Here is an 8,614-nt window from a genome sequence, read left to right on the forward strand (position 1 = left end):
CGTGGGGAGGGGGGAGGGATTGCATTGGGAGTTACACCTGATATAAATGACGAATTGATGGGTGCTGACGAGTTGATGGGTGCAGCACACCAACATGGCACAAGTATACATATGTAACAAACCTGCACGTTATGCACATGTACCCTAGAACTTAAAGTATAATTAAAAACAAAGAAACAAAAAAAAAAACCCTCTTTTTTAAGTAAATAAAGTCCTATGTCACTTAATTGTAAACTTAAAAATTGTAAAGATGGTAAATGTCATATGTATTTTACCTTAATTAAAAAATTGGCTGGGCATGGTGACTCAGGCCTATAATACCAGCACTTTGGGAGGCTGAGGTGGGCGGATCACCTGAGGTCAGGAGCCTGGCCAATATGGCAAAACCCCGTCTCTACTAAAAATACAAAAACTTGCTGATGTGGTGGCACACACCTGTAATCACAGCTACTCGGGAGGCTGAGTCAGGAGAATCACTTGAATCCCGGAGGCGGAGGTTGCAGTGAGCTGAGATTGCACCACTGTACCCCAGCCTCAGTGACAAAATGAGACTCTGTCTCAAAAAAAAAAAAAAATCCACAAAATTAAAATAAATGAATAAATAAAATACTTCAAGATAGTGAAAAGAAAAAAGACTTGGTAAAATTTGAGTGGCTCCATGATATGCATATAAAACAATAAACTGAATGTCTTTAAAATACACATTTCAGAATGATCAGAAAATATCACATCTTGAGATTATCATTGTATAATTATTATATTTAAACTTTCAGTCAAAAACTCAAGGATTATTCTGAGTATAATTATAGAAAAGCATTAAATATGTATTTGTTAGCCCCTTAATACTCCGATATCTCATTGTAAGTATAAAACACTGTCAAAATTTGATACTCAAACTGAGATTTAGTACCTGTATGCTGGTTTGTTTATGCAGATAAAAAATATATTCTGTAAAACTTTATAATATGGATTTTGAGAAGTTTGATTTTCTAACCAAATTTTGCCTCTACAACATTCAGTCTGCAGTAGAATTTTGGGATGATTTCAGTAACCTCTTTCTCATTAGAGAATGAAATATTCAGTCAACTAGAACATTAAAAGAAACTACTGTGCTCTTCCTCTAATGAGAGGAAGAACTTCGACCACTCTGGTTTGAGCTTGATTAATGAACAGATCCCCTTTTTCTTACTGGAGTATCTGTGATTGACCCTAACTTTTCTTGCCCTAATACAAAATCATGGAGATGTGATATTCGGAGCATCCCAGTTTGCTGTCTCATTAATTCTCATTTTTATTTGATGGCTTCCTAGGCACTGGTGCCTCTGCTTCTTTCATCAATACTACTGTCTCTTTGACTTGGTCTTGGTGTTGGCCACTTGAAATTTCGTAGCACATAAGTGTTGATGAAAGCTCATGGACATAAATCATTTCATCAGAACTGCTGTAATCAGATATTCAGCATCAGTTTTCTCTTTGTGAAAAACTAATGGGTTTGGTAACAAAGTGGTTATGAAACACAATGGAATGAGATTTGCAGTTTATATTTCTCATTTAGCCCAATGCTTTTCTTTAAAGTATGTGTCATTATGAAAAGACAGTGATCAATATAAAATTATGTTTATCATAACATTGAATATGTATACTCAAAGTTCTATTGATGATGTAGTAATTTGTTCTAAAGTTAACTTTATGTTTGAGAAAAATGGCAAGAATATTTATTTATTTCAAGATAATAACACATTATCAACTGGAACAAGTAAATAAATATTACAAAACCAAGAGAAGTCATAGAAAATTGAACAGTTGTAGGGGATTAGTTGAATATCAAATAAGAACCAAGAACTTTGACACAATTACTTTCAGTGTGGCAAAGATTGCTAGCTAACCATCAATACCATTTTTCTTCATTTTGGGCACACAGACTATATTTTACATCCTCTCTTACAGTTAAGAGGAGCAATATGGTTAAGTTCTAGCCAATTACTTCTAGCACCAGCCACTTCCATGTGGTGTTAAGCCTTTCGATGCAGACGGCAAGAATCGAGGCTTGCGAGCCTCCACCTAGATTTCCGAAGATGTATGGAAAAGCCTGAATGTCTGGGCGGAATCCTAGAGAACATCTATCAGGGCAGTGCAGAGGGGAAATGTGTGCTTGGAGCCCCCACACAAAGTCCCCACTGAGGCACTGCCTAGTGGAGCTATGAGAAGAAGGTCACGGTCCTGCAGACTCCAAAATGATAGATCCACCAGCAGCTTTCACCCTGCACCTTACACCAAAAAACTTCCCACAAACTATAATTCACCTCCACCCCCACTTTGTGACCTTGGAAGCCAGGTTTTAAAGATGAGGGGACTGAAAATACAGAGGGTGAACACAAGCCTTAACTTGCCACTTGAAGTCAATCTGCCTGTCAATTATGCATATTAATTTTGAGCTTTCCATGAGTGAGAGTTTACACTGTTTTAAACCATTGGGATTTTGCAATTTATGTGTTAGAACAACTAGTTTAATCTTAATTAAAATACTTAGAAAGAGTTCTTAGAAAAGCTATCTTAATATAGTTAGGCTGCTTTAACAAAATACTTTAGAAGGGGTAATTTTTCCATAATAGAAATGTATTTCTTCAGTTCTGGAGGTTGGGACGTCCAAGAACAAGGCGCTAGTAGATTTGGTGTCTGGTGAGGGCTTGATCCCGCTTCATAGATGACGCCTCTTGCTGCATCCTCACATGACAGAAGGATGAACTGCTCCTCAGTTCCTCTTTTATAAAGTTGTTAATCCCATTCATGAGAGCTTCACTCCTGTGACTTAATCACTTCCTCAAAGCCGCACCTCTTAATACTACCATATTGGTGATTAAATTTCACATGAAATTTGAGAAGGTACATTCAGACCATAGTAAAGCAGAAAAATGGAGACAGACTTCAAAAGTGACTAAAGTTGCATTTTCCATCCACCTGGAAAATAGGTGTATGGTTTGAATTTGTGTCCCTATTCAAATTTCATGTTGAATTATAATCTCCATTGTTGGAAGTGAGGCCTGGTGGGAAGTGACTGGATCATGGAGATGGGTTTCTCCCTTTGGTGCTGTTCTCATAATAAAGTTCTCATGAGATCTGGATGTTTAAAAGTGTGTGGCACCTCCCACCTCACCCTCCCTTCCTCCTGCTCTGGCCATGTGAAGACGTCTGCTCCTGCTTTGCCTTCCACCATGAGTAAAATCTCTCTGAGACACCCCGAGTCATGCTTCCTGTATAGCCTGTGGAGCTGTGAGCCAACTAATCCTCTTTTTTTATCATGTACCCGGTCTAAAGAGTTTCTTCATAGCAACAGAAAAACAGACTAATACAGAAAATTGGTATCAAGAGTGAGGTATTGCTATAAAGATACTTGAAAATGTGGAAGCAGCTTTGGAATTTTGTAGCCGGCAAAGGTGGCAAGAATGTGCATGGCTCAGAAGAAGACAGGAAGATAACAAAACATTTGGAAGTTCCTAGAGAGTTGTTACATTGTTGTGACCAAAATACTGACAGTGATATGGACAGCGAAGGCCAGGCTGAGGAGGAGGTCTCAGGTGGAAATGAGATACTTACTGGGAACTGGAGAAAGGTCATTTTTGTTATGCATTAGCAAAGATCCTGCAGCATTGTGCCTCTACTCTGGGGATCTGTGAAACTTTGAATGTGAGAGTGAAGATTTAGGGTATCTGGTGAAGAAATTTCTAAGCAGCTAAGTGTTTAAGATGTGCCTTCTTGAAAAGCCTGCTTTCATGGGTGGAATTCAAACTGGCTGCAGAAATTTGCATAAGAGGAGACAAATGCTCATAACCAAGAAAATGGGAAAAAAGCATCCAAGGCATTTCAGAGACCTTAGTTGCAGTCCCTCCCATCACAGGCCCAGATACCTAAGAGGGAAGAAGGTTTCATGGGGCAGGCCCAGAGCCCCACTGCCCTGCACATCCCTGGCTTACCGTTGCTTGCATCCCAGCGGTTACAGCTCCAACTGTGGATGAAAGGGCCCCAGATACAGCTCAGGCCACTGCTTCAGAGTGTGCAAGCCATAAGCATTGGTGGGTTCCATGTGGTATTAAGCCCGTCAATGCACAGAGTGCAAGAATTGAGATTTGAGAGCCTCTGCCTAGATTTCAGAGGATGTATGAGAAAACCTGGATGTCCTGGTGGAATCATGGAGAACATCTACTATGACATTACAGAGGGGAAGTATGGGATTGGATCCCCAACACAGAGTCTCCACTGAGGCACTACGCTAGTGGAGCTATGAGAGGAGGGCCACTGATATGGTCTGGTTCTGTGTCCCTATCCAAATTTCATTTTGAATTGTCATCCAAAATATAATCCCCATGTTTTGGGGGAGGGACCTAGTGGAAGGTGATTAGATTATGGGGTAGCTCCCCCATGCTGTTCTCCTGATAGTTTGAGAGTTCTCATGAGATCTGATGGTTTTTTAAGGGGCTTTTCCCAACTTTACTCTGTATTTCTCTCTCCCCTGCTGTCATGTGAAGAAGGATGTGTTTGTTTCCCCTTCTGCCCTGATTGTAAGTTTCCTGAGGCCTCTCTAGCCATGTGGAACTGTGAACTAATTAAAACTCTTTCCTTTATAAATTACCCAGTCTTGGAGAGTTGATAGCAGTGTGAGAATGAACTAATACAGCCACCATCTTTCAGGATCCCAAATGGTAAATCCTCTGGCAGCTCACATCCTGCACCTGGAAAGGCTGCAAGCACCCAATGCCAGTCCTTGAGAGTAGCCAAGGGGGCTGAGCCCTTTAGAGCCACAGGGGCAGAGCTGTCCAAGGCCTTGGAAGCCCACCCCTCGCATCAGTGTGCCCTGGATATGAGACATGGGCTCAAAGAATATTACGTTAGAGCTTTAAAATTTAATGACTGCCCTGCTGGGTTTTGGACTTGCATGGGGTCTGTTGCCCTTTTATTTTTTTGACTGAGTTCTCCATTTTGGAACAGGAGTATTTACCCAATGCCTGAACTCCCATTTTATCTTCCAAGCCACTAAATTGCTTTTTATCCTACAGGCCGTATGCAGAAGGGACTTGCCTTGTCTCAGATGAGACTTTAGATTTTGGATCTTGGAGTTAATGTTGGAATGAGTTAATACTTTGGGAAACTATTGGGAAGGCATGATTGTATTTTGCACTGTAAAAATGTCATGAGATTTGGAGGGGCCAGGGGCAGAATGATACGGTTTGCATTTTTGACCCCGCTCAAATCTCATGTTGAATTGTAATCTCCAATGTTGGAGGAGGAGCCTAGTGAAAGATGATGGGATCATGGGGTTGGATTGCTCCCTTTGGTGCTTTTCTAGAGGCAGAGTTCTCATGAGATCTGGTTTAAAAATGTGTGGCACCTCCTCGCTTCCCTCTCTTCCTCTTGCCCTGGCCATGTGAAGATGCCTGCTCTCGCTTTGCCTTCTGCCATGAGTGAAATTTCCCTGAAGCTTCCTGAGCTGTGGTTCCTGCACAGCTTGCATAGCCATGAGCCAATTAAATCCTTTTTCTTATGAATTACCTAGTCTCAGGGATTTCTTTATAGCAAAGCAAGAATGAAATAATGCAATAGGTAACTTTCAAAAGGAAAATTTAGTTAAATTTTAGAACTAAAGTGTTACTGAACATATGAGTTTAAGAAAACAGATTTATTGAATTCACTTTCTAGAGCAACGTCCTTCCTTACTTTTGACTGTGTTCCACTCTGGGTCAATACTTAAGAAGAAAAAAAAGGAAGAAAGGAAGAGAGGAAGGAAAGGAAGGAGAAAAGGAGGGAAATACAGAGATAGTAAAAAAAAAAAAAAAAAAAAGAAAAGAACAAAAAAAGAATGAAAAAAGAAGGAAGATTGTGAAATTAAGAAAACTACAACTTTATTTTCCTTTCATCCTTTTGATCATCATTTATAAGGCTCTTATATGGGAAAATAAATTAGTTAAGACAAGTCTCCATTCTCAAGTTGCTTATACTGAATGTTTGATATTTTCTTACTTTTAAATATAAATTTTACAGTTTATAGTCTTCATGCCTCTATATATGAAATCAGAACTTGAGAGGTTCAGTTGAAGTGAGAAATAGCAAATTCTCTTCACTACATTAGGTAGATAAATGCCAAAATTTCAGGTAAAGATGGCATAGTAAACAAATCTATTTATTCTCATATCCTTTTGGATCCCAGAGAAAAAGACAGTCTAGAGATACAGTTCTTTTAAAAACATAATATCATAAGGACAGGCAACATTAGAAAGAAAAAAGCACAACCTTGAACTTTGAAAACAGATGGAGGGTTAGTAAAGTCAGAGCATGCAAGATTCACGAGTGTGTAACCAGTGCAGTCACAGAGATCCCACACATAAAGGTGCCCAGCAGTTGGCTTACTGGTTTGTTGTTGTTTCTTAAAATTCTTAATGATTTTTGAATAAGAGTGTCACATTTTCATTTTGCATTGTGTCCTGAAAATTATGAAATTGTAACTTATCATATAATCTGGCAAATCTAGGAAAATTGAATTATGTACCAAAATTGCAGACTGTGTGAAACACGTAGAAGAATTTTGCATAACCCCAAGGGTTGAGGCATTAGGGTCCACAGAGATCCCAGATTAGTGGGTGGTTGGTATAAAATGATGAAAACGTATAGAAAGTGTGTTAAAGAAACCACCCAAACTCTGATTTCCCTCTTCCACCCAATGAAGAGAGCTGCTTCCATAGACTGCCTCTTTCTAACGTAGGAAATGATTGTGGTAATATTTTCTGGAGAGTAAAAAATAACAAGGTTTGATGACTGAGAAAACTAGCAAGTTAGTGGATAGAAGGTAGAAGTATCATACTCCAAGGGTGGGTATGTCAGTTATCCATTTATTGCCTTCAGCTCTAAATTTATACTTCATGGCCTATTCTGTGATAGTGGAGCTGAATCCTGTAAACATTTGTCCTTTGTAGTAGGCACAATGTTAGAGTTCAGCAATAGAGGCTGCTAGAGATTACACTGGAGCTAAAAAGAGCTTTCTTTCCTGGTTCTGATGAACTTCAATTTGATTTTTTTCCCATAGCTATAAGCAGCTCACAAGGGAGACATCTGGTGATACTCACCCTCGAGCAAATTTTAGCATCATCACAGTGGATGGCTTCTTAGGACATTTCAGTATCACCTTCTTATCTGGATTTCTAGTAAATCTACCACAGTGGTCCCCAGAAATCATTTTTGCTGCTTCACTCTCCTGCACCTTAGAGAAGTACTTCTTTCTAGCTTGTCCAAGCCTTAGTATCCTCCTATCTCTAGCCCGAATGGGTATTCTTGCTAGTTTAGCCTGTGGTTCCCTGACCACCAGCCTCAACTACCTACACCTCACAGGTGTGTTTTCTGTTCACCCAGCAACTGTGAACTAGCTCTGGCCCAGGGAAACCCAGCTTCTTCAGTGATACCAGAACTCCAGCCTTGATGAGAGGGCCTGTCTTCCAAGTTTGTTCGTTTCTTGGGGACAAGATATACTATTTAGAAGTTTCCACCAAGGTGCATTCTTTGGAATTTGCCAGCAAGATATATTCTTTAGAATCTGCTTTGCCTCTTTATGCTTAACAATCTGTTATAGTCAATATTTTTTATATACATATTCCCTGTTCAAATTACCATGTGGTTTCCATCTCCTAATTAGACCTTTATTGAAACAATAAGATTAATTTAGACCAAATAGCTTTATTTTACCAATAATATTTAAAACTCTTCATTTCTCAAAGTCACATTAACTAAAAGGCATTAATTACCGTTTTTATTTTTGATATGGTTCAGCTGTCCCCACCCAAATCTTATCTTGAATTGTAGCTTCCATAATTCCCATGTGCTATGGGAGGGACCAGGTGGGAAATAACTGAATCATGGAGGTGGTTCCCCCATAATGTTCTCATCATAGTGAATATATCTCATGAGATTTGATGGTTTTATGAGGGAAAACCCCTTTCATTTTGTCCTGTCCACCACCATGTAAGACATGCCTTTCACCTTCTGCTGTGATTATGAGGCTTCCCCAGCCACGCAGAACTGTGAGTCCATTAAACCTCTTTTTCTTTACAAATTACCCAGTCTTGGGTATGTCTTTATCAGCAACATAAAAACAAACTAATATAGTACATTGGACCAGGAGTGGGGCACTGCTGTAAAGATACCCAAAAATGTGGAAACAACTTTGGAACTGCGTAGCAGGCAGAGGTTGGAACAGTTTGGAGGGCTCAGAAGACGACAGGAAAATGTGAGAAAGTTTGGAACTTCCTAGAGACTTGTTGAACGGTTTTGACCAAAATGTATGTATCTTTGAGATACCCAGACATAATTCTACAAGATTCCCTAATTGTCAGCAGCCATAACTACTCTCTACAGATAAGAAATTCTGAATGCTCTGCTGGGATACCTAATCAGCCCCAATGACACTGACAATTAAGTTTCTCCAACTAAATAGTTGAACCACATTACCCTACAGTGAGGCACACAGGAGGCAAGTGACATCCACAAACCCAGGATTTAAATTCAGGTTTTCATTCTTCACTTTAAATATAAACAGACAACAAAGGATTACCAAACATCCAAGGAAAACTTCTTA

This window comes from Rhinopithecus bieti, unplaced genomic scaffold (genome assembly GCF_001698545.2).
Source record: "Rhinopithecus bieti isolate Rb0 unplaced genomic scaffold, ASM169854v2 scaffold_7212, whole genome shotgun sequence".
Classification (NCBI taxonomy): domain Eukaryota; kingdom Metazoa; phylum Chordata; class Mammalia; order Primates; family Cercopithecidae; genus Rhinopithecus; species Rhinopithecus bieti.